The sequence below is a fragment of the Acinonyx jubatus genome, chromosome A2, assembly GCF_027475565.1.
Source record: "Acinonyx jubatus isolate Ajub_Pintada_27869175 chromosome A2, VMU_Ajub_asm_v1.0, whole genome shotgun sequence".
In the NCBI taxonomy this organism is placed as follows: domain Eukaryota; kingdom Metazoa; phylum Chordata; class Mammalia; order Carnivora; family Felidae; genus Acinonyx; species Acinonyx jubatus.
Window position 1 is genome coordinate 67,661,164 of NC_069383.1, and position 26,144 is coordinate 67,687,307.

Consider the following 26,144-nt stretch of genomic DNA (forward strand, 5'->3'; position numbering starts at 1 on the left):
CACAGGGCTCAAACTCATCAACTGTGAGATCATGACCCAAGCCGAAGTCAGATGCTCAACTGACTGAGCCACCCAGGTGCCCCAATTCTTCATATATATTATTTGATTTGATTTGCTAATATTTTGTTGAAGATTTTGGCTTCTGAGTTCATGGGAGATATAGGTGTTTTAGTCTTTTTTTTTTTTTTTTTTTTTTGTCTTTTTCTGCTTTTGGTAGCAGAGCAATACTGACCTCTCAAAATGATTTGGGAAGTATTACCTTTTCTTTGATTTTCTGGAAAACATAGTGTAAAATTCATTTTAATTACTTAAATGTTTGAGAGAATTCTCCACTGAAACCATCTGGGCCTAGAGATTTCTGTTTAGGAGATTTTTAGTTATAAATTAAATTTCTTTAACTGTTATAAGACTAATCAGTTTATTTATTTCCTCTTGCTTGAGTTTTCTTAGTATGTATTTTTATTTTATTTCTTTTGAAGAATTGTTCCATTTCTTCTAAGCTTTCAAATTTATTTATTTATTTTATTTAGCTGTTAGTTTATTTTGAGAGAGAGAAAGAGGGAGAGAGAGAGAGAACAGGGGACGGGCAGAGAGAGAGGGAGAGAGAGAATCCCAAGCAGGCCCTGTTCTGTCAGCTTAGAGCCCGACACGAGAGGTGAGATCATGACCTGAGCCGAAACCAAGAGTCGGATGATTAACCCACTGAGCAACCCAGATGCCCTAAGTTTTACAGTTTATAATCATAAAGTTGTTTATAGTATTTTTTTAATGTCTTGAAATTGTGTCAATTCAATGTGAAAATATTATGCATTGTAGGCATTGCTATCTAGTAAATGATACTGACTTATGTTTTCTAGAATGAAAAACAGGATTAATGATTTGGTTTGTCTGGTCTGGTTCCTACATATCGGTTTCTTCTTACTGTATGTTTCTTAAAAGTTACTCTCTCATTTGTAGAGACCTGAAGAGTAAATTGATAAAAATACAAATGTGGCAGATCAGAACCAACAGAATGCATTGCTTATTCTTCCAGTGAGTATTACAGGAATAGGCCAATTACACTTCAAGCACATTGCATTGCCATTCACTATTTTGAATATGAAATTAAAGCTAATTATTAGTTTCAAAAGAGAACCCACAAGTAATCACAAATATATATTTACCTATCTACATCTATACACGATCTGTGTTCTTGAAAATTACCCTTTGCCCTAAATAATATACATATGCACAAACCTCTTGTGGTTCTTTTTTCAAGGTCAGTAATTAGTTTCCAGTTCTAACAGGAGTCTTAGACTCTCCTTTTGATTTAATTTTATTAATTTAATTTTCTTCAACAGCAACACATTTGAAAGAAAAAGGCATTAATTAGCCATTTCCACCAGGCACAGAATAGGAAACAGGCCTAAACTGTAACTGGAGAAAAGAAGTCTTTAACTTGTGCTTTGCCTCCTATTCAGGGCTGACTTAGGCTTTCTGGGAACCGAAACCTAAATTCAGAGTGTTCTCCTTAAGAAAAATAATACAAAGTTAGACAGAAACACGAATATTTAGAATGGGAAAAGAAATCATAACAAAAGCTGACAAATGCTACAACAAAAACAACAGACCCCAAATCCCCAAAATAATAGCTTCTCGGCCTTTCTCTATCATGTTCCAACAGTTTTTTGGTCACCTTGTCTTATGACAATGACTGTAATTTTTTCTTCACAAATAATAGAAATATAATTCAATCTTTCCTTTATAGGGTTTATCAAAGTTTTTTTTAATGTTTATTTATTGACAGAGAGAGAGAGAGAGAGAAAGTGGGAGAGGGGCAGAGAGCGAAGGAGAAAGAGAATCCCAAGTAGGCTTGGGGCTTGATGCAGGGCTCAGGATGGGGCTGTATCCCATGAATGGTGAGATCATGACCTAAACCGAAATCGAGATTCGGACACTTAACTGACTGAGCCACCCAGGAACCCCTCAAAGTTTTGTTTTGTTTTGTTTTCAAAATGCTGATAGTTAATTGGGTTAGACATGCAACCCCTCTCACACATGTACTCGCTTTCTGTTTTTTAATGTTTATTTATTTTTGAGAGAGAGAGCACATGAGTGGTGAGCAGTCTCAGCACCAACAGCAGAGAGCCAGACACAGGGCTCAAACTCACGAAGGGCGAGATCATGACCTGAGCTGAAGTCAGAGGCTTAACGGACTGAGCCTCCCAGGCCCCTCTGTGCTCATGTTTTTGAAGGGCTGCTACAACTTGATGACTTATGAAGGGGTTCTTATCAATTGTATATCCTGCAATTTCCATCAAAAAAGGAGAAAAATCTTGTCCGTTTATGCTGCCTTGCTGTGTGCATTCTTACCTAATAGGACAGAGCTTCCATTCTGACTAGGTATCAAGGGCATTCTGCTTATGATTTTTCACATGCAATAATTGAGAGAATTTTGCATAGATTAACTTCTTTTTAAAATTAAAAAAAAATGTTTATTTAAAATAAGTAAATAAAAATAAAAATGTTTATTTTTGAGAGAGAGAAAAAGACAGAGCGTGAGGGGGGAAAGGGCAGAGAGAGGGAGAGACATGGAGTCTGAATCAGTCTCCAGCTCTGAGCTGACAGCACAGAGCTTGAACCCACAAACCATGCAATCATGACCTGAGCTGAAGTTGGATGCTTAACTGACTGAGCCACCCAGGCACCCCTGCATAGATTAACTTCTGACTCCAATGCTTAAAACCTATTTCTTCTCCTTACCATTCCTCTAGATACTGTGGGGTGCATTATTATCCCCATGTGACCTAACCCTTCATTTCTGTCTCATTATGCCAGGTAAGGGGACAGGGTAGCAGCATGTCTGAAAGCAAGACTTTATGTGCAGAAGTGATTGTGAATCATGTGAAAGTATTTCACCACAAGCCAACTAAATGTATCCCCCAGCTTCCCCACGGCTGGATTCCAAAAGTGTCCATGGCCACTAGAAGGGAAGAAAAAGCTTTTCTCAATGCTCTTTAGGTCCCTGGCTAGATCTGAAAATTAAACTGACAAAGACAGGAGAAAAACGTAAAGATTTATTTAGTATAGGTTTAAATTTTTTTTAACATTTATTTGTTTTTGAGAGACAGAGAGAGGCAGAGCATGAGCAGGGGACGGGGGCGGCGGGGGGGATGGTGGGGAGATACAGAATCTGAAGCAGGCTCCAGGCTCTGAGCTGTTTGTTAGCACAAAGCCTGATGCGGTGCTCGAACTCACAAACTGCAAGACCATGACCTGAGCTGAAGTTGGACGCTCCACCGACTGAGCCACCCAGGCGCTCCTATTTAGTGTACGTTTTATGGGACACAGGAGCCATAATGAAATGAAGACCCGAAGAAACGGACCTGAGTATTTTATGCTAGGTTTGATGAAGAGTGGACAGTCACAGAAGAATATGATAGATTAAGGAGTATGAAGTAATTGCAATAAACTGAGGGAAGTTTAGCAAGGCCTGTTTGTTAGGATTCTTGTTGGTGTCCCTTGGTTTTCAGAGATAAAGATGCTCCTTTCCTCCAGGCAGAGGGAGGGCACCTTCCACATGTGGGTTTTCTGAGCGGGTTCAGGGAAAAAGGGCAGGGGAGGGTCAGAGTAAGCGCCCTGCTTCTGCCATTTGCTCAAACTACTTCAGCTTAAAATATTCAATATGCCAAGGTGGCATATTTTGGGGGTAGTGTGTCATGAACCCCAGCACCATCTCAATGCCGCATGACACTATGGAAAGGGAAAGCAGTCTTAAGTAAATGCAGTTATGACATCACCCTGTTGCTCTGTTTACAAAAATATAGGACGGTACACACACATTGCGACTCTCCCAGGGTCTTAAAGATGTCTATGCAAATGTACGGCCCTGAATTTAGCTTCATTAGTTTCAGAGTAAAACTGCTGTTCTCATGGCTTCTCTAAGAGAAATGATAGCTCATGAAGTATGACCTTCATGAAAATCCAGGCAAATGGCTCCTCCTGTGTGGTCCCAAAGTCCTTAGTTCATGAACTTACTCTCTCCTTTCATGTATGTCCAAATAAAATGACTTGAGTCTCTATTGAAAGTAGCTGCAGTGCTCTGGATACGCTTTCCAGGGATTCTGGAATTCCTAAGGAAGAGAGAGCGCTCTCTGTCTCCTGGTGATGAGCAAGTCTTGCTTCAGATTTCTTGTAGCTCAGTTTAATTTTTGATCACCTTCTACCAACTTGACACTGCTCTCTGGCCCAATTGTGGATACAGTCTCATCCCTATTTCATTCCTTAACAATCACAACAACAACAACAAAAAGCACTACTGCAACAGCAAAGAATTATAGAAACTTTCTTGTCTTGTAGTAAAGAATAAATTGGTAAAAAACAATTCCAGTTTTTAAAACTCATTGAATACATGCTAAGGTATGTCAATCTCCAGCTCATGTCAATCTTCAATTTTCAGGAGAGTATGAGGTTAACTAGATGGAAGATCTAAAAATCTAGCAACTGTTGAGGTGAGCAACTGACATGTCACCTTGCTCTTTTTGAAGACATCAAAGTCCTTCCAAGACTAATTTTCACATACATAACACAACCAGTGTTTTGGGGGTAATCTGGAAAAAAGACCTCATTAGAGTTGAAAATGAGAAAATGAAAATAAAGCTAGTGGTTAACAATTATTGTGTACATGCTATATGCCATGGGCTACCCACTTGACATTTGTTTCTTATTTAATTCTAACAGTAACTCTTATTATAATTTACAGAGGAGAAACTTAAGGCACAAAGATGTTAAGTAAATTACCCAAATTCAAATAGCTAGGAATCAAGCATATAAGTAAAAGAAATAAACCTAAGCCCACTTCAAAAACAAAACAAAAAAAACCACACACACAAAGAAGGTTTCTGATAGAACCCACTGATGCAAATGAGACCAGAGGGATTCAGTCTCTAATCCTCTGGTTCACAGTTCTTTTCCTTTCAATGTTTGTGCTTTGTTGCCTCTTCTTCAGCAATTCTTGGCCCCTTGCCTTAGAACTGGCAAAGTAACAGCAGGGTATAGTGGGTAAAATCCTGATATGGGAGTCAGACATGAACTTTGCCATAACTTAGCAAGTGGCTTTGAGCAGGGTCACTGAGGCTGTCCTTGCAGAAGTTCTTGCAGTTCACTGGGTTTGTCTTGATCTGAAGTAGAGATGAGTCCCAGATAATTATTTCCATGATTAAACAGCCTCTATAATTTCCCCCATACATGTAATTCCTTTTTGAATTGTATATTGGAAAGACCTTCCAAGTTTATCTTCCAATGTAACTCTAATGCTGCCCTGATTCTTCCTGGAAAAGGATTAGATAAGCACATCGCCTTGGATGTATAAAGACTTGATGATTTATATATTACTTCTTCCAGGGTTTTATGCCTTATTTAAGGGGACAACTTGAGAGTAATTCCCAGTGTATCTTTGGGATGAAATTTTGGACACCAAAGGAAGGTCTGAGACAAGGCAGACATTAGGGAACATCACTGACCTAGCCAACATTCTTCAAATTATTCTTTACTGATATCATCCAATACTCTGGGTATTCCTGAGGATGTCATTCACTTGAATAGAGACTGTTATTTAAGTTAAATATCCAGATAATTGCCTTACTTTCTGCATTACTCGGGATAGAAAAGGTTATGCTGTGTAACAAACTACCCCAAATGCCAGTGGCTTAAAATAACAAAGGTTTATCTTTTGTTCCTGTAACAGATCTATCTCAGGGCAACAGGGAGGCTCTGCTCACTTCAACCACTCCTGTCCCCTGGGCTCTACCATATCAAACATTTCTAGTTGCCATGGCAGGGGAGAAAGGGTACTCTGGAGGATTTCAATATGCCATTTAAATAATTCATTGACTAGTTCATTTGACAGAGATAGAAACATGGCCCCACCCAGTCATAAGGATGGGAGGGAGTGCCCCGTGTTAGAAGGAAAAGAGAGTTTTATTTGATAACACAAATGACTGTCAGGCATTCTAATAGTTTTTCAGTGTAGGAACAATTCCAGAATATAATAAAAGTAGACATTTCAGTGGTATTTATGAAGAGTCAGGTCCTGTTTTAATCGTTTTATGTGTATCATATCTCATTTAATCCTTACAACTACCCTTGGGTTATTCCCATTTTAAGGTTGAGAGAACTGAGGCATAAGGAACTTAATAGTAACTTGTCCAAGATCAGATCCCACCCAGCACAGCCCATTCTCTTAACCACAAAACCATGTGTTATATATGAATTATTTATAAATAATATGGTTTTCTTGAGATGTGATTAATTAGTGACACATTTACTAGGGAAATTCTGAGTATATAGGCATATCAGAGGTGTAAAATCTAACTGTTGCTAGTATTTTGTAAGTGTACAAAAATAGAATTAGCCCAACTCTGAGAGCATTTATTACAGGAAGTATTTTTTCTCTTTTCATATGCTTTGAAATTCAAACACATAACTGGTATTCCTGTGGCAAGCTGTAATTTAGACTGATTTATTTAGGAGAAATAAATGAGTCTTTATTTATAGAGATCAACATACAATCTGACTTTCAAACACATTTGCCTAAAAATTAATGAAAGTAGCATGAAGGGCTGTCAACTATTAATGGTGGAAAATAATGAGGATGAAAATCTAGCTGAAGGAATCAGGTAAAGCAGGGTTTTGTGGGTAATTTTGTAGTATCTCTCTATGTGAGTATGGATTTTCCAAAGTCACAAAAGTTCTAAACACAGAATGTATTAGTCTGCTCAGGCTGTTATAACAAAATACCGTATAACAGATGACTTAAACAAAAGACATTTATTTCTCACAGTTCTGAAGACTGGGAAGTCCAAGATCAAGGTATTAGCTGATTTGGTTTCTGGTAAGAACTCTCTTCAAAGGAAGATGGCTGCCTTCTTGCTGCACCCTCACATGGTGGAGAGAGCTCTGGTGTCTCTTCCTCTTATTATAAGGGTATTGATCCCATCATGAGATCTTGTCAATTTAATGTAATTCAATTATTTCTGCTTCAAACTCAGTTTCTTTTGAATAAATGCCCAGTGAAAATCTGCATGTCCCCCATCCTCACCTTCTTCTGGAGATAAACTAAGTTAAGAAGGCAATAGGCGAAGAAGGGAGTCTTATTTAGCATCCTTTAGCATTCAGGCATCACAGGTAAGTCCATCAGTGTCCAGCAATCACCTACTCTGCTGACCTCTACTGAGGTGTTTCTTGTCTGATCCACATTGTTGCATGCTGGTGTTTATGGCTGAGGTGCCCAATCCCCTGTGACCCCATTTAATCAGGTTTGTGTGAGTCCCAACTTTAAGCTGTCTTCTGTCTACAGACACCTTTCTGCCTTTTTGGACTTTCTTTTGCATGATTCTGGAATTCATGGCTGTTTTCTCTTCACCATACTGGGGTTTGTAAGACTCTTGGAGGTTTCTTTCAGTCCCATCCAGCTGGATACCATTTTTGACCATTGCTTCTCTACTGCCCAGGATCCAATTTGGAAAAAGGGCTTCCTTTTGAGATTGCCTTCTGCTAGGTATACTTTTTCCCTGAGACTGCACTCAAATTTATCTGTTTTTCTTCCATTGAAGCCCGTTCTAGAAGGGAAGAAAAGAGGATTCTAGTCCTTCTTGGACCACATATTTTAAAAAAAATTTTTTAAGTTTATTTATTTTTGAGAGAGAGAGACAGCAAGAGCATGAGTGGGGCAGAGGCAAAGAAAGGGAAAGACTGAATCCCAAGCAGACTTCGTGCTGTCAGAACAGAGCCAGATGGGGGTTCAAACTCACCAACTCTGAGATCATGACCTGAGCCAAAATCAGAAGTCAGATGCTTAACCGACTGAGCCACCCAGGCATCCCTTTTTGGACCACATCTTAAGCCTTATTCACAACTTATGAATTTTCCTCCTCATTTGCTAATCAATGCTCTGTTCTTCTTGAATGAGAAATGTCCTAAGTCATCAATAATTCTTCACCCTTCAATAATTGTGGCATAAACCCTATGTTCTAAGGCTTCCACACTCTGCCCATAATATGAAGAGCCAAGATGTTGAAATCCCCCAACTTCTTTTCTCTCTCAAAAGCCTGACTCTTGCATTAGTGATACAGATCATTCCCCATGCTCCCTTATTACACATCATGCATAATGGTTCTGCTGTACTAATCAGACTCTGATATAGGGGCATTTACTCTTTCCTTTTATTTTATTTCTCATATAGAAACCTACCTTATTGAAATGTAAGTGGATAACAGCTGAAGATGTTACTCCTTCCAAAAGTACTAATATTTTAACAATATATTAAACATGTAACTTAGAAAATTCATTGAATTTTCATGAAAAATCTACATGTATATAAAGTTTTACCTAACTCCAATATTTGTAACAGAGACATCTTTATTAGGACCCTTAACTTCTTTGGACTTTGGACTATTTCTGTCATAATTAAAGTGAGAACAACATAGTGTGTTAGAAAGAACACTGATTGGGAGATTGGAAATGTAAGTTCTAGTCCCAATTCTGCCACAAAGTAGTTTTGTAGTGCTACACAAGTCATTTAAATTCCATGGACTTCTGCTTCTCTGATTCGAATATGTGGAAGCTGGCCTAGATTAGTGGTCATCAAATTGGTGTATGCATACCTCTGCAGGTATATATGCAAAACATAGACGTTTTAAGGGGTATATGGGCTCTGTGGTTTTAAGGGAACTGATTTGCTTATCTTCAACTTCCACTTGTACTCTTTCCCACCTTCATGTAGATTTTACTTTTCCACTTTGATTGCCCAATTGGCTTTCTCTCAATGAAGAAGGCATACTCTTTACCTTTTCTGTAAAGGTTACTATAACATGTTGCCCTAGGATGTAAAGACATCCAGGGCCCCCCAAAAACATCATTTTCAAATATGATTTTTCTTTATTGACTTATGAACATATTATAGGGCATCCTGGTTTTGCTGGCTTTATAGTTTTTTTTTTCTGATAACAGTGAAAAATAGCATTGGAATTGGGTTACTTTGATCCTTGTTGGGAAGTTCTGAAATCATATATATTGTCAAATATAGGCAAAGAGAGTAATGGTAAACTTATTTAATAACTCTACATCTGCCATCTACTAACGATTGTCAGAGAATGCAGTGCTTTGGCAGTATCTGGTGAGGTTCAATTAAGGAGGGCATTGGTAAGACATATTAAATTTTATAAATTAAAAAAATTTTTTTCTTATGCCATTTCTTCTTGTATCTTGTATTTCAATGCAAAAAGTTTTATCTCAACTATTCTCTGTATCCACATTTTGTTTTATTAACTAGAAAGAAAAGCAGCTTCAAACAGCCAAAGTGGTAGGGATTGATGATGCTATTCCTTTCATTGTAACTATAATATTTAATAGGTTATTAGATTTTTCAAACTATACTGGATGAAGCCATAGATATAAATTCCAGGTAATTTATTTTAGCCATACTGTAAATTATTCAATGAAGTACTTGAAACTTATTTCATCAAACATATATTATCAAACCATATCATAATATACTTATACCAATCAGAGTCAATCCTCTTTATTACTTTATAAAATGTTTAATATTTTCTATTTCCTGTTAACACAAAATATTTGTAGAATTGATTAGTTTTTAGTAACATGTGTTTAACCTTTTTGTTAAATATATATTTAACATTTTATCATTTGTGTCTAAAAAATTAATAGATTTTTGAATTATTTCCAAAAGTTAAACCCATGCACACACATTTGCTGAAGAATATGACTTAAAAAAACCTTTTTAACATTTATTTATTATTTTTTTTAATTTTTTTAAACATTTATTTTTGAGAGACAGAGAGAGACAGAATGTGAGCGGGGGAGGGGCAGAGAGAGAAGGAAACACAGAATCCGAAGCAGGATCCAGACTCTGAGCTGTCAGCACAGAGCCCTATGGGGTCTTGAACCCAGGAACCCTGAGATCATGACCTGAGCCGAAGTCGGACGTCGAAGTCGACTGAGCCACCCAGGCGCCCCATAACTTATTTATTAGAGAGAGAGAGAGAGAGAGAGAGAGAGAGAGAGAGAAAGCATGAGTGGGGGAGGGGCAGAGAGAGGGGGACACACAGAATCTGAAGCAGATTCCAGGCTCTGAGTGCAGAGCCCAATGCAGGGCTCGAACCCACAAATCTGAGATCATGACCTTAGCTGATATTAGATGCTTAGCCAACTGAGCCACTGAAGTGCCTGGAAAAACTATGACTTTGACTCCACTTCTTGCTTCATAATAACTTATAATTTTAGCTACACAGTATCTGCATTGAAATGAATAAAATGAAAACTTAAGGATATTGTTTCAAGGATTTCCTGTTTCTAGTCCAACATATAAAAAGTTTAAAAGCTCTTACAATAAGAAAAGCTGAACAAGATAAAATCCAGCAACTCTACTACCAGAGATTTGAGATCTAGGACAAGCTATTGCCTCCAAAACTGGACAAACAGGCTGATACATAGAATTCCAGCTTACATATAGTGGAAGCCTAGAAGCAGAAGCTCTCAGCTGAAGCCAGTATTAGCAGGAACACTTTAATCTGTAATTGATGAATTTCTGGAGGCTCAGTGTGGACTAGCTTCAGAGTTAAAAGCTCTGAGGGAGCCCAGTATTAGGAAGGCCCCCCATTATTTTGAATTTTACCTCTAAGTGAATATCCAGCAGGAGGAGGGGAAATACATTTTGAAAATACATGCAGGACTCTCTATTCTCCTTAACAAGGGCTGCCATGAAGGGAAACTATTTAATTGGGGTTTTACCAAAGCCTAACCAACCTGATGGAAGGAAAATGTCCCACTCAGGATTATTAAAAGACAAACCTAATAATCATGGGGCTATAGAGTGCTTCCCTGCCCCCAAACCTCACTACCACATCAACAGAACTCCTGTGTAACCATGGAAAATCACAGCAAAAGAACTTCAGGTCTCAGAGCCTATTTCAGGAATTTCTGGGGACACAAAAAGACAACAGGGGAAACCATAAAACAAACAAACAAAAACCAAACCAAACAAAACAAAAAACAAAGACATTAGAAAACACTTTAGCCTCTGACACCGTAAGTGTTAGAAACAGTAAGGCACAGCTTTGCCCCTAGCGGGAGAAACATAAAACCTCATACCAAAGGCTTGTCTACTTCAGTTCATTTAGAAAAGAAAACATTGAAAGTCCTACCAAAAGGTAAAACAAACAAACAAAAAAAACCCCTACAGTTTGAAGAGACACAGCAATCATCAGAAATAGGTTGGCAGGGATGTTGGAATGATCACAGTAGGAATTTAAAACAACTGTGATTAATATGCTAAGGGCTCTAATGGATAAAGTAGGCAACATGCAAGAACAGGTAGATGGGCAATGTAAGCAGAGAGATGGGAACCTTAAGAACCAAAAGAAAATGCTAGAGATAAAACCCACAGTAGCAGAAGTGAAGAATGCCTTTGTGGGTCTTATTACTACACATGACTGAAGAAAAAAAAATCTCTGAGCTTGAAGATATCAAAACAGAAATTTACAAAACTGAAGATCAAAGAGAAAAAATGCAAAGAGTTGCACAGAATATCCAAGAACTGTGGGGCAACTACATAAGATGTTAATATATGTGTAATGGAATACTAGAAGGAAAAGGAAGAGAAAGGAATGGAAGAAATATTTGAAGTAATAATAGCTGAGAAATTTCCAAAATTAATGGCAAGCACAAAACCACAGGCCCAGGAAGCTCAGAGAACACCAGAGTTAAGTACAAAAAATCAGTCAATTGATCAATCAACATTACACTCTCTCTCAGATCCTTTTGAAAATCAGGTGGCTCCTAAGTCTTTGCTTTAATAAAGTTGAAGGATAGGATTAAGTTGTTTTTGCAGGGTGGATCATTTTGTGATTTTTAGCATTTAACTCAAAAGGAATTCGTCCACTTAAGTAACATTGCTATAACAAAACTCTCTCCATTTCTCATCTACAACAGATGTGAACAATATTTCTGAACTTATTTATAAAAACCAAAATAAAAATAGTTGGTATTGAAATTTGTATCATTTTAGCAATATGTGATATTTATCCATGGACATAGGAGCTAATTGGAAGAACACCGTCTTATTTATCTCATTAAATAATTTATTTCTGGAAAATTTCACTTTATTTTGCTTTAATCTATTGTATAATAGTAATAATGTTAGTGATAATTGAATTTGGAAGATCATTTTAACATTTAGAGTTTTTGGTGGTTAAAGGAAAAACACTTATTTTTAGTTTATGTTTTGGAGAGAAATATAACAAGTGGTCAATTATAGATTTTAAATCATAAAATATAATGCTATAAGAAAAATTTCTGTGGGGGAATGAAATAGAAACACAAGTTTCAGAAGAAAAACAAGTTTAGCATACAACTTCCCAGCCTAACATAATGCTTGCTCATGCATTTTTAATACATTATCCCAATTTCATAATGTATAAATTTTCAAGTGTCTAGAAGGATTTAAAAATAGTACAAAGAGCACTTTAAATAAATTCGCCAATTGGTAAAATTTTGCCACGCTTGCTTTTTGCTCCGTGTGCATGTGTATACATTTTTTCATCTGTACCACTTAAAAGTATGTTACATATTGCTTACTTTTAAATACTTTAGCATGGACAATACCATCATCATATCTAAAAAAATTGGAAAACTAACTTTTTTTCCATAATACATTCTCATGTATCGTCTATATTCAAACATCCCCTAGTTGTCTGAGAACTTCTATAACAGTGAATTTTTTTCTAGCTTAAGTTAGCATCTAATACATTGCATTTGCTCCTTATGTTTCTTTAGTCTCTTTTAATTTAAAATTGTTGCTCCCCTCCACTACCATTTTTTTAAATTTGGTTATGTTGTTCATGTTATTCACATATGTATTTAAATAGATGATGATAGTCATTAGAATGAATTAGTATTTAGATTCCTAGAAGTGTGATTTAGTGATTTTATCTTTAAATGTCAATATTTACACTATGACAAAAAGCACAACTTTGTGATTATTTAACCTAAAAGTTTAACTAGTTAAACTTGAAAAATGTTGGATGGCAACCTCAAATGAATAGAATACAGAATTTTTTAAAAATTCTTTTTTGGGAATAGCAAGTAAAAAAATACTGGCAAGCCATTGGATGAAATGATTGTGAGATTATTTCCAGTTCTAAAGCTTGGGTATTTATATCTAACTAATTTCAGGAAACTCACATGAAGTTCTATGTGTGGTTGTTATTAGCCCATTTCATGAATGGAGGATCCCGTGCCTCAGATAAGCTAAATACTTTACCAAAGTCCATGCAGTTGGAAAGTGCCAGGACCAAGACTTTAAGTGGCTCTGTCTTCCAATTTCCTGTTCTTTCCTCTCTGACATTCATCCCTGGAAAGAGTAGGGTTTAAGATAGGAAATTAGAAAGCAAAACAGCAAAAGGAAATCAAAGTCCCTTTTCAAGGGGCAATATGGAGCAGGGAGAAACTTCTGGTTCAGGAGGCTATACATGCCCAGGACTTCCCAGGCATTAGTAAATTTTAGTAGATACTAATTAAAGGGAAGTGACTTCCTTGAGGTTCCTTGCACTCAATACACACACACACACACACACACACACACACACACACAACATATACTTCTCTTTTCAGAACAATTCTCCCCTGTTCTGTTCTCTCCAAGTGCTTAGTGTATAGTACCATTATCATCCTACTTTTTAAAAATTTTGCTGAAAAAAACACATGGGATCTACACTTGTAGCAAAATTTTAAGTGTACAGTTTTGCATTGTGAGCTATAAGCCCAGTACTATAGAGCCTAGCTCTAAAACTTTAAGTTGCATGGCACAAAATTTATACCCGTTGAACAGCTCATTTATATCCTATGAACTCATTTCTCCCTTTTCCTAGCTGCTGGCAAAACCATTCTATTTTCTGCTTCAATATGTATGACTACTTTAGATATCTCATATAATAGAATCATGCAATATGTGTCCTTTCATGACTGACTTATTTCACTTAGATTAATGTCCTCAAGGTTCATCCATGTTTTACTCTATGACAGGATTACCTGTTTTTTAATAGCTGGATAATATCTCTTCCTGTGTATATACCACATTTTCTTTATCTGTTTGTCTGTTTGTGAACATTTAGATTGTTTCCATCTCTTGGTTGTTATGAATAATGGAGTGAATATGGGGGGCGCACATATCTCTTTGGAATCCTGAATTCATTTCTTTCGGATAAACACTCAAAAGTAGAATTACTGGATCATATGGTAGTTAAGTTTTAATTTTTTGAGGCAGCTTCATACTGTTTTACATAGGGGGTGCTCCATTTTACATTCCCACCAAGAGTGTCCAGAAATTCCAGTTTCTCCACATCCATGCCAACTATTTTTATTTTCTGCTGCTTTGTTTTCTTTTCTTGATAATAGCCATTCTTACAGATGTGAGGTGATATCTCATTATGGTTTTGATTTGCATTTTCCTTTTGATTCGTGATGTTGAACATTTTTTCATGTACTCGTTGGTCATTTTATGTCTTCTTTGGGGGAAATATCTATTTAAGTCCTTTGCCCTTTATTAATTGAGTTACTTGTTTTGTTTTGTTTTTGCTATTGAGTTGTAGGAGTTCCTAATATATTTTGGATATTTACTCTCTGAGTTTTATATAGTTTGTAAATATTTTTCATTCTGTAGCTTGCCTTTACACTCTGTTGTTTCCTTTGCTGTGCAGAAACTTTTTAGTTTGATAAAGTTCCACTTGTCTGTATTTGTTATTGTTGCCTGTGTTTTTGATGTCATATCTAAGAAATTATTGTCAAAACAACATAGGAAGCTCCCCCTGTTTCCTTCTATGAGTTTTACAGTTTCAGATTTTATGGTTAAGTCCATTTTAAGTTGATTTTTGTGCATGGTTTAAGAGTCTAATTTTATTCTTTTCCATGTGGATATCCAGTATTTTCCTAATAGTGTTTGTTGAAGAGATTATCTTTTTCCCATTGTGTATTCTTGGCATCCTGGCTGAAGATCAGATGAGTGTGTAACATGAGTTTATTTCTGGGCTCTGTATTCTGTTCCACTGCTTTATATGTCTGTCTTGTATCAGTAACATACTGTTTTGATTACGATAGCTTGTTAATGTAGTCTAAAGTCAGGAAGTGTGATGCTTCTGGCTTTGTTCTTCTTTCTGAAGATTATTTTGACTATTTGGTGTCTTCTTGGTTCCATGTGGATTTTGGGACTGTTTTATCTGTTTCAGTAAAAAATGCAATTGAGGTTTTGATGAGGATTGCATTGTATCATTAGACAACTTTGGGTAATATAAACATTTAAACAATTTTAAGTCATTTAATCCATGAATATGGGATATCTTTCCATTTATTTATGTCTTTAAATTTTTTTAGCAATATTTTGTAGTTTTCAGTGTGCAAGTCTTTGCCCCCTTGGTTAGGTTTATTCCTAAGTATTTTCTCTTTGATGCTATTATTAATGGCATTGTTTCCTTAATGTCCTTCTAGGACTGTTTGTTGCTAGTGTATAGAAACATAACTGGTTTTTGTTTTTTATTTTATATTCTTCAACTTTACTGAGTTTTTTTATTAGTTCTAAATTTTAAAAGGTTATTTCATATGTAAACAGAATTGTTTTATTTTTTTCCTGTCCAATTTTGATGCCTTTTTATTTTTTTCTTACCTAATTACCCTGGCTAGGACTTCTGGTACTTTCTATTCTGCCGTCTTTCTGATATCACTACCCAGTCCTACTTCTTATCAAAATATTTGTGTGCTATTTTATGAGATTTCTCTAAGAGAATGAGTGACTCTAATGGTAACCTGCATGTGAGACCAGTGGGGAGATATTTGGGACAGGTTAGAGCCTCAAGCCACATGATACAGGCTATATTTTGTATCACTAGATTGACTCCATTTTTATAACTCCATGAAGACAGTCTGTTAAGTATCTTGGGCTGTCATTTACAGGAAAGAATGTGGAATTGTGTATGTGGATCTGAAATTTAAATTTAGTGATTCTCAGACAAACTTATATGTTTTTTAAGCAACACTACATGTTTCTTCTCACAAGCACACTAAAGGCATTCCAGAGACAGAGTAAGATATCTTTTAACAGTGAAAGGATGGAGACCTCAAACTTGAGAGTAATGCTAACATCTTATGATGGAGTCCAAACTATTTCAGAGTTGTAAACATGCACCTTTGGGGAAGCCATCTCCAGTAAGCCTAAAACTGTTATTCTTTAGTCCATTCAGGTGTTAGGGGATGACACATACAAAATTTCCACCCTGCACTTAACCTATATCCTTGGGCACACTGAGCTGTCAGAGCAAAACTCTGGACTATAGTTGTAATAGTACTTTATGATTTTAATTCTAAGTGTTTTATAAATAGGGGCTACGTGTTTACACCCTATAGCTGGTGTAACATTCTCTCCTATAAGTCTACAAATTCTAGCTTATCAATTGTCTTCTCCTTTGAACTAGCTCTGCTACATTCTATTTTTATTTAAATTCAAAATTCCTTAACAGATTCATGTTTTTTTGTTTGTATTTATTGAATTAATCGCTTAGAACTAAATTCCCTGTCTCTCTGTTTACATCTTTTAAAAATTGTTTTCTTCTTTCTTGGTTCGTGGTTCTGAGAACATAACAAGAACAGTAAATGCATCTGTCATGTCTCCTAGTGTCTGACACTGTGCTGTACAGAGAGTGGAAGTTCTATAAATGTTTGCAAAATGGAGTTGTTTCTTTATTATGAACAAAGCCGTGCTGGTTTACTTGTCCTCAGAGACATGCAGAGCAGCCTTTACAACTAGCAAAGACTCATAATTCCTGGTCAGAATAGACATTACAAGTCCATACACATTGTGCTACATGTTCTACAAAGTAAGAAATGCAGATTTCATCTATAGTCCAGCAGCATAATGATGTGACAGCTATAGACGTTCTAGAGTATAAAATAAAATAGTATCTAGTTTTAGAATTTTACTGCTTGAGCCACTGGTTGGGAAAGATGGCAGGAAATTTAGTAGACAAGGACAATTATTAACACTGGAGAACTATCCACGAATGCTTATATTCTGTCAGCTACCCAACAATCAGTAAGAGTGGACTTTAATATATGCTGCAAAAGTGAAATCAAGCTTTTAAAGTATCAGTTGCTGTTGTTTTGCAGAGTTTCCAAGTCTCAAACACTTATTTACTTCATATCCTCCTGAAAATCTCTTCCATTTTTCGCCTATTTCTATGCCCACAGCGATTGCTACAGGAGAATATTACAGTAATCAGTCAATATCTGATTAAAAGTATAAAGCTCTTTCATTATCCCCACCAGATGATTGAACTCTTTCTGTCTGAGCAGCAAGATTCTCTTTTAAATTGCTGTGGCAGAAACTGGGACTGCATGCAGATTCCAGGCTGCATTTATTTGGTGTGAATGAGCAAGTTCTCTATACCTCTTGTATCAGAATATGGAAAAGAGGCCACTCAGTACTCATCAGAAAGAGTGTTACTATAGAGTAACTTGGTCACTTGATCTGTCTAGGCTAAATGCTTGATGTCTTTGGATCCCCTACTAAAAACACACACACACACACACACATACACACACAATTTGTTTTAGTACTTGATTTCATGGAATGTCACTCATTGACCACTTCTGTACATATGGTAGCTAGTGGTTTCTTTTTCAAAAAGTGTTTGAAATACCACATTGTTAGATAAACAGGAGAAAGAGCACTTGCCTTGTGTGTATAATAAATATCTGTCTTTCAGGCAAGGTTGACTTCCAATTATCAGTGCTAAAGGAGATGTGAATAACAAAAGAATTGAAATGTCAAATAATAGAAGTTTCCCATTGAAAATCAATAGATTACATTGATATCTCTTCTTCATCCAACTTTTTAGCAGAATGAATAAGTAATGAATTCACCTCATTGGCCTTCTGTATACCCTCTGGTGGACAAGCTTATAATCAATTAGTGAAGACAGCCAGAAATGTAATAGGCAGAGAAGACTGACAAATAAAGCACATGGATAATTTGCCTCTGAATAATCATCAGTTAACTATAAATCAAAGCTTTTAATGTAACGGTAAGGAAGCCACTTTACAGGATTGGCTCTTTTGCGTAATGGAGAAGAAATAGAAATCAGCTATAAAGACAAAATGCTTTCTGTTGTATTTATTGAAACCTGATGAATGTCCTTAAGTCTAGGGGATCAGGGACAGTTTTAAAAGTCTGATGGAAGCTATGGACCCTCTTCCTAGAAAAATGCACAATTTACGCCCACTACAAGAACAGCACATAAATAGAAGAATAAATGGATTTAAGAATATGATTGGTGCTCCCTGGAGTTGTGCAATGCTGTCATACATGTAATATTTCCTATCCTAGGGACTCCAGAATTGGAAATCCTGCCATGCTTACTCTCTAACCATGATCTTTAGCAAAATTGAGTTGGAAATCAAGTAGGCAAGATTCTGTTCTCATCTAAGCTAGCATATCCACTAATCCTAGGGAAAGGTAGTCACTTGAAGCCTGTCTAAATCAGTAGAGTGGTAGTATTTCCAGGTGGCACTAATCCTAGGAGAAATCCAGCCATTTCACTCAGAATGTCACATTTATGTACAGAAGGAACAATGAGGAACCAATCAGTTAAAAAATGCTGTTGCCATAGGTGACCATTCCAAGCGAAATAAATCTCTTGTGTCATGATATGGCTTTCAGCTGACTTTCAGTCGTTTGCAGCTGGCTTTATTGAATATTCTAAATTTTTCTGCACATGAAATATTTTGAAAATGTAATTCAATTGTCAGTAGCACAGGAATGAAAAAGGCAAGGAAATGGCTCTTCATTGAGTTTTGGCATGTTTCTGGATTAGATGAGCAGTTGTTGAGCAATAAGTCTACCAAAATGGCAATTTGAATGAGCCAAATAGAACACAACTATGTAAGACTATTAATTTCAATCAAGCTTCTTAGAATACTTGAGACCGTGTCAGGGACAAGGAGAGCATCCTAAAAGTGTCATTGTCTGTGAACTGATGATTTATTTTTCTCTCTCTTACTTCCAAGCTAGCCCCATTTATTCACACTTTCACGTCTTCTGAATGACTTATACTACGCTTTGATGTATAAATGCAGGTGGAACTAAAATGAATGAAGGTTGTTGATGTAGGGATAGAGAAAAGATTAAACATATTCAGTCCAATCTATATATGTTCTTTTATTTAAAAAAATCTCTTGAGGGGCGCCTAGGTGGCTCAGTTGGTTAAGCATCCAACTCTTCATTTCAGTTCAGGTCATGATCTCATGTTCATGGGTTCAAGCCCCACATCGGGCTCTGTGCCGAGGGCACGGAGCCTGCTTGGGATTCTGTCTCCCTTCCTCTCTGTCCCTCCCCTGCTCGCTCTCTATCTATCTCTCTCTCAAAAGCAAATAAATAAACATTTAAAAAAAATTAAAAAATCTCTTGAAAGTCTACTATAAATAAGATACCCTGTTTGGTGTTTGAGGATACCTTTGTTTCTGAGTTCTCATTTTTCTCTAGAGCCTTAGAGAAACCTGTTTGGGTGGATGGGACATTTCACAATTGAGGAGGCTTAGCAAAGTGACTTACAAGTAATAGAAAGATGACTTTGAACACACATCTCTCACTACAATACATCTTTCTGTATGACATGGAACCTCTTTGAAGGACTTAGGGATCTTTGTTGAGAAATGGATAATGTTGCCTGGGATGATTCTGAAGGAAAAAACTCTAAATATTACTAAACTTCAAAAGATGACACTTTCAAATTCATTCCCACCAATGCAGCAAATAATCTAGAGAGAATATATTTTTAACAGAAAGTCACAACTTTCCTTCTGTAGGGATGACAATAAATTTGATTTCTGACTCCTGATTTCTCATGATACCCATAAGTGTTCCTTTCCACCTTCCCACAATGTCATGAGGAGGAAACAAAACCATGATGATAATGCCTTAAGTTTTATTTATTCCAATTACAGAGAGTAATGATTTATTTATACACCAGGTTTGCCAATATGTTTTGGGGAAGCTAGGATTTCTTCAAAAGGGAACATGAGAGGGGGAATTGGGTTGTGGGCCATGTAGATTTAGTCTAAAACAGAGGGATCTATTTTTTTTCTTGCCTGTTATTACATCATGCCGTGCAGTAATATCAGGTTTTATTTTTAACTTTGAACTCAGAAAATTCTCGAGTCATTAATTTCTTGAGATACAAACACACTTCTGTAAAGTAACAACACATTTGGTAAAATTGTCCAGTCAATTGAATCTATTGAGAGGTATATAATACACACACAGGAGCATGGGAAGGGCAGGGCTGGTATTTGGAAAGCATAGGAGGATTTGGGAAATGAACTGCAGTGAGCCCAGTGCACTCTTCCCAGTTGGTTTGTCCAAGGCTGTCGCCAGCTACTAGTGACCCAAGACCTGTTCTATCTTAAAGGGATAGCTAGTCACTTCATTATTATGTTTGTGTTTATGTGTTTGTGGATACTTACAAAGAGACAGAACACAGTTATTTACAACTTTGACTTTTACTACTTTGATACACAGAGAATATGTGGCTTCTTTATTTGGTCTATAATTAATTTTACTTTCTCACAAGCTTCAGCCCACTGGATGAAAGAAAGAAAACAAACATTTAGTCCTTGATATGGACTGAATTGCATCCCCCACATTCTTATGTTGAAGCCCTAATACCTGGAGTGACTATATTTGGAGATAAAACCTGTGAAGAGGTGATAAAGGTTAAATGATGTCCTAAGAGTGGGACCTTGAGTTCAACAGCACTAGTGACTTCATGAGAAGCTGAAGAGACACCAGAGCTCTCTCTCTATGCCATGTGAGCACCCAGTGACAAGACAGCTGTCTAGAAGCCAGGAGGAGAGCTCTCGTCAGGAACCAAATAAGTCAGCACCTTGATCTTGGACTTCCCAGCCTCTGGAACTGTGAGAAATTAATTTCTGTTGTGCAAGCCACCTGATATGTGGTATTTATGCCAACCTGAACAGACTTATATAGTCATATATCTTTAAATAACTTAAACGGTTAGGTTAAGATATGCTCAGTTTCACTAAAAAAAAATAGATTTGGATTTTCATTTTCTCTGTTTCCTTCTCCAGTTTCTGGCCTCTTTGCAAGTTTTACTTGGGTAAATGTGAGTGTGTGTGGCACTGCAACCTCGTGGTAGAGGAAAACAGTTTGAGTCCTTGGGGGAAGTGGTCTCTGGCATCTTGGGTCTCTGGGACAATGTCATCTGTCTACCCGGCAAGGGCTGGTCCTGCTCCCATCTGCAGTTGATGTCCTTGGCTGTCATCACTCAGTATCGGGGTCTCTCTCTTAGACCCTTCCTTATAGACCCCTCACTGCAGCTCTCACTGATGCGCTGGATTTCCCCTCATTTAGCTACATCTTCACTATGGTGGACTTTATGACAGGCTATAGCTCCCAGCTTCACTGCCATTGCTTCCACTCTGGGGCTACAGGAATTTCTGTATCCCGGCCTTGCCACATACAACCCATGAGTTGGGTAGAAAAGCCAGATATCAGGGCATCCTTTTCTGGTGTCAAACTACACTGGACCACTTGGTTTACTTTCATGTGGTTTGCTCCTAGTTGGCAGACTCCTCCTTAAATCCCATAGTTGGAGCCAGGCCGGGAGGTCCCCACTGCCCTCAGTTTTTCCTCCCTTCCAAGGACAGCATGTAGCTATTTCCTTGCCTTGTTTTATTGTATCTTATCTTTTCTCATCTAATCTTCTTTTTCTAACTTTCCTCAATCTCTCAGGAATAGAAAGAAAAAAAGTAGTCTTGCTCTCTCATTCCAAGTCCTGTTTCTTTTTTATCATTGAAAAGCAAGTTTTATGTCCTAGAGGTAAGAGGAATATTTTCTCTACACTCTGAGCTGGGCGAATTTTATGATCTGAGTCTTGGACCTTGATATGCTAAAGAAGTTTCTAAAGAAATCCATTCTCTGTCTCTGTCTCTCCCCCAAATTTCTCTTGCTCTGAGGACATAAACTTTAGAGATCTTAAGCTTCAAATGGACCAAAATGTATAAGAAGAATGAAAATGAATAGCTTTATATTCACAAAGATATTATCCCTGCCTATGAATGGGATTGTCTATTTTACTGTGCAGGTATGCTTGTATCCTATATACTAATGCACAGTTTCATCACTTATGAACTTTACTTTTTGAGGTAGGTATTGGCAGTGTGGATAAACACTACTAGCATTCACAATTAACATACAATGAGCAGGAGCTCAGGGTTTGGGGGTGTTTTCCCAGTTCTCTAAGGTTCCATCCTTTTCCCCTAGCTTATCCACGCTTCACTTATTTTACTTGCCAGTCTTCTTTTGTAAAGTGTACACATAAGGGAAAGTCACCCAACTCTGATGTTGGGTGAGTAATTGGTTCTTTGCACTTTTGAAAGAATAATTTAATTAGCTATTCTAAGTATCTTTCAGTTACAAGTCCGTTTTGTCCTTCCAGGATACTGTATATTTCAGTCTCTGAGCCAGTGAACATGCTGTTGATCATCTCTTAAACAAGTGTTCCTGTTACGCATTTTTACTTCCTATTAGCGTCCTACATGTGAGGACTACTTTTGATGCAGCTCCAGTTTGAGTGCTTTGTTTGCCCTTGTAACTTACCACTTCCCTGTAAGTTCATTTAAGGACTCCACGAAGACGTCTTAAGTCCAGAGCCATTTATATGTGCAGAATTTCAGATGTTTAAATAATCATTATTTCAATGATTTAGAACCTACTAGAACAAGGAATATTTCATATATTTATTGCCATCCATTAGTTTATTTAATTCGTTCTTATTAAGCTTTTTCTAGGCTTGTGATAAACTGAGAAAGTGAGACACAAAACTTATAAAAAATACATATTCTTTAATATGTAACTGAAATAGTTTTCATTTATTCATATGTTTGTGGTTAAGTTCTTTTTTTTCTTGAAGATAGGTTTTTCACCAATGATCAAAGTGATGTAAGGCAATGATATATAGACATGTACTTCTAGACAGTAATTTGGGGTTCTATCATGTGGTGGTGACAGGAAATCCCATATAAAGATATAAGTGGAAAATGATACCTGACTAATGGATTTGGGGGGCAGGCTGATTGGCACTGTAAAGATAAGACTATTTTGTTCCTTGATGGGAGATTAGTACAGAAATAGATGTGTGAGTCAAACCTCAGCATAGTAATGACTTCCTGACAGGTACTTTCTCCAAACCCAAAGTACAATAAGTTTAAATCCAAAGAGCCATTACACTTTAACTGTTTTTCTCAATTTTTCCATAAGTTGGAAGAAAAAAGAATTTGTATTTTAAGCAGTGATCACAGTAATTGGTTGGTATATACATATTGCCCACTGTAGGCCATCACAGAAGTTAAATAAGGATGAGCCAATTGATTGGCTCATGGTTGAGGGCTGTATGGTTGACTCAAAAAACAATGCATCAGGGATGTGCATTAGCTTCAGAGTGGTTGAGATTGAGTGCTAATGCGATTTGGAAGAATTCCCAGCACAAATAAAAAGAGATATGTATCTGTCCCTTCAATGACTCATGAAAACCAGAACCATTTTTGATACATTACATGTTTTCCCAACTTTGACCATCTCGTCTTTTATAAGTCTTGGAGAAAAGACTTTTTTCACTCCAGTAGCTATGAAGCTGTTGAAGTGGAATACAATAAATTGATTTCAAATGTATGGTTAGTTACATCCACAAAATCCACGTGGACAATGTCAACCATGGCTTAGATATTGTCTAGCTGGCATCCAACTATATCTAAGCTTCTTCTCCCTAAGGAAAAGACAGAAGACATCATTAATTGAGCACCCAATAAATGCAGAACAATGTTCTGGACACTTTCATATCTTACTTAATCCTTACCACCTCCCTGTGAAGTTTGATGCCCATTTAAAGATGTGGGAAGTGAAGTTCATGAGAACAAAGTAAAGTATCCTCTGTCCCATAATTGAAAATTGGAAGACCCATCTTTTGCGAGCTGGTCGGCCAAAATTTACTTTAGTTTTACTCTATCATATTTCCTTTCTGCATGAGTTTCTCAGAAACTTCTATACATGAACTTAATAATGGTGGGTTCTGTTAAAACATGTCAGACTCACTGCGTAATGCACTGTATTAGTTTGCTAGGGCTGCTATAACTAAATACCACTAACAGGGTGGCTTAAACAACAAAATTTGATTTTCTCACAGTTCTAGGGACTGGGAATACAAAATCAAGGTATCAGTGGGTTTGATTTCTTCTGAGGCCTCTCACCTTGGCTTGCATATGGCTGTCTCCTTGCTGTGTTCTCGCACGGCATTTTCTCTGTGCATGCACAACTCTAGTGTGTCTTTGTGTATTCAAGTTTTGTCTTTTTCTAAGAACTCCAGTCAGATTGGATGAGAACCTACTCTAATGGCCTCATTTTAACCTAATCATCTTTTTATAGGTTCTATAAGTACAGTCACATTCTGTGATCCTAGGAGTTAGGGCTTCGACCTATGGGTTGGGAGTGGCGGACACAATTCAGCCCACAATACCCGCTTAGATAATAATCAAAAGTATGAGATCATTTCCTCCTGGAATTTTCAGGGTGCTCCCCTATACAACCCAGCAAAGAGCCCTCAGCACTTCCACAAAGTGTAAGTGCAGCACTTAGAGTGACAGTTCTTATTTTGGTTTTACCTATACAGTTCAGACTTGTAAGTCAAGCAGTCCTTACCCTTGTGGCGAGTTTTGTGCTGACTCTAAGTTGAACAGATACACGTAGATTTAAATTCATGTAGACACAGGGGTGCCTGGGTGGCTCAGTTGGTTAAGAATCTGACTTCGGCTCAGGTCATGATCTCACGGTTTGTGAGTTCGAGCCCCATGTTGGGCTCTGTGCTGACAGCTCGGAGCCTGGAGCCTGCTTCAGATTCTGTGTCTCCCCCTCTCTCTGTCCCTCCCATGCTCATGCTCTGTCTCTCTCTGTCTCTCAATAATAAATAAATGTCAAAAAATTTTTAAAAAATAAATTCATGTAGACACAATATTAAATTAAGGCCTTCTAATTGCTGACTAAAGATACACTTTGTGCTTTTGTATAGAAATGAGCACAGGTGGCTCAGTCGGTTGAGCGGCCGACTTCGGCCCAGGTCACGATCTCGCGGTCTGTGAGTTCGAGCCCCGCGTCGGGCTCTGTGCTGACAGCTCAGAGCCTGGAGCCTGTTTCGGATTCTGTGTCTCCCTCTCTCTGACCCTCCCCCGTTCATGCTCTGTCTCTCTATGTCTCAAAAATAAATAAACGTTAAAAAAAATTAAAAAAAAAAAGAAATGAGCACAGATCATCCATATAATGAGAAGAGATCCAGATCTCTATTGACAGGACAAAGGAGATCAGCGAGGGCCTTACTGAACCCAAGACAGGAGATAAACTGCACTTGTCTAGAACATAGAAGGCTATCTTAGAAGGTTGGAGGAATGAGCACCCAGGAGGGTGAGCAAAACAAGAAGAGTGAGACAATTGGGAGAGGTCTAGGGGCACATAGTCAGCAGTCAAAGGTCACTCATGGAGAATGGTTTCTTGCACGGGACTCCTGGGAGTAAAGGGATTGGTAATAATCAAAATAGTAAAATAATAAAGACAGTATAATAATTATACTGGCTAATGATTAATGATTATTGCACACCTACTATGAACCAGGCATATAGGGCTGTACATACATGAGGGCTTTACAAGGACTTACCATATCCTCTTTGATTGTTCTTCTGTGCTATATGGATCTCATAACCAAAGGTTTCCGTTCCCCATTGCAAGGTTCTCTCTACCCTCTCTCATTTGAGTAGCCACTGAGCATGCTAATTCTCTATCCTCCAGGCTCATACTTAACTGGTTTCTGGGAAGAGCATCTAAGGATCTTCATCCAGCTGCTAGGTCAGAGATTTCTTCCAACCTTGGTCTCTGCTTTGTCTTGGCTGGGAGGAAGAAAACCAGCATTTGTGGTACCATAGGAGAAGAGGTGGGATTGGGGTATAAACATACAGTATTTTAAAAAATATAGAGGGGTGCCTGG